The sequence below is a fragment of the Bos indicus x Bos taurus genome, chromosome 1 (assembly GCF_003369695.1).
Source record: "Bos indicus x Bos taurus breed Angus x Brahman F1 hybrid chromosome 1, Bos_hybrid_MaternalHap_v2.0, whole genome shotgun sequence".
Taxonomy (NCBI): domain Eukaryota; kingdom Metazoa; phylum Chordata; class Mammalia; order Artiodactyla; family Bovidae; genus Bos; species Bos indicus x Bos taurus.
In genome coordinates, this window is record NC_040076.1 from 64,836,104 (window position 1) to 64,838,029 (window position 1,926).

Genomic DNA, 1,926 nt, shown 5'->3' on the forward strand with positions numbered 1-1,926 from the left:
GGGCATTGGATTAGTAATCACTGCTTGGTCTAAAGTAGCTGCTGCTGCTACTGCTGCCAAGTCGCTTCAGTCGTGTCCGACTCTGTGCGACCCCATAGATGGCAGCCCAACAGGTTCCCCTGTCCCTGGGATTCTCCAGGCAAGGGTCTAAAGTAGGCATTCAATTAAAACATTTTTTTTCCAATAAATGGATTCTAGCCGCAGCTCTGTCACAATTAAGATATCTTAAGCGAATCTGGGCAAGTCACTTCATCACTCTCTCCCATTTCTTCATCTGTAAAAATCCTAGTTCACTGATCTCCTTACCACAAAGGGACTTTCACAAAAGAGTAACAACTCTTGCCGTGTAACTGAGTCTTGGAGAAGAGCTTCTGTAACTATTGATGCCCAGACTCCACCTCTAGAGATCAGGTTTCAATTAGTCTGGTGATAAGGCCCCGTACTTTTGTGTATTTTGTAAGCTCCCATGGTGGTACTGTATAGTCCATGGGTTGCAAAGAGTCAGACACGCCTGAGGGACTTTCACTTTCACGGTGGTTCTAAAGCGTAACCAGGGTTGAGAACAGATGCCCAGAAATCTTTTTACATCTTTTCGTAATTGGCAGCATTTGACTCCTTCAGATCTGTGGTGTTCAGTCAGTCTCATGAAATGTTATCTAAGGGTAAAGGACCCATGCAGGGGAATCTGAGTTTGGTTTGTTATACTTGTTTAGGAGAGTAGAAATTCAATTCTGATTTGATAAAGCTAAATATCCCTTTCTCAAATCTATGTCAATTTCTTGATTTCAGACACAGAGAAGGGAAAGGGTATGACAAACCCACACCAACAAACTTCACCAAACCTAGTCCTACCTCAGTGTCATGAAGATTAAACAAGGCAAACTTTTGAATGTGCTTTGTAAACATAACGAGCCACCCAAGTATTTATACTACCAGTAAAAATGTAAAATTCTGAAGTGATAGTGCAAAATCTTGTTTTGTCACACAACAGAGTACATATTAATTAAACAAGGTAGCGTACTGTAATGGAGACAGCACTGACCTGGGAATCCAGAGGCTTAGATTTAAGATTCAGTCATGTGAAGTCTTGGACAAGTCTGTCTGGGCTTAAACTTTTTCATCTCTCAAAAAAGCGAGTCAATTTCAGACCTCTAAGATTTTGATACCCGATGTTCAGATGAGACATATGCAAATCTCACACAGCCTCTGGAATGTTCGGGCTCTCTCTGTGGTACAACAGAATTAGACGAGCCATTAAGACATTTTTCTTTTAACACTTGCTGTTAAGGAGAATATCCTCAACTGGGCAGGTTAGGGAGTTTTACCCTCAGGAAAGATCAGTTACAACTGACATTTTTTCTCTTGTGCCCTCAAATTTCTAAGCCCATCTTTATCTTAGGAGACTAAGTCTTCTTATATACCAACCAGGTAAAGTGCTCTAAGCCTTTTCCATTTCAGCAAATTTTAAACAATGGCTGTTTTACAAAGTGTGTGTCTTTCCTACCCAGTTTTTTTTACCATAACTCACAACCAATCATGATACTCTTCCAAATTCCAGAATCCAGAAATATGTCAGTTGTTCTACAGTCAACCAAAATAATGGCACTGAATAAGTACTGTAGTATCAATGTGCTCTGTTAATACTATACTACTTTGCATTAAGATTGCTTGGTTCTGGACTAAATGCAAGAAATAACTGACTTTCCACTAGCAAAACGACTTCACCAATTTCATTTTAGAGTATGCATGTGTAAGTCTGTTAAGATTGTGGAAGGAGGAGGAAAGGATCTGGTCTAGTTCATCTTTCATCCTTTGCATCTGGCACAGAGAATATAAATGCTTATATACGCTTAATGTATTATTCATGGATTGAAAAAATTCAATGAATAGATGAGAAACGGCACAGCAAGTAATCAGGCAAAAACC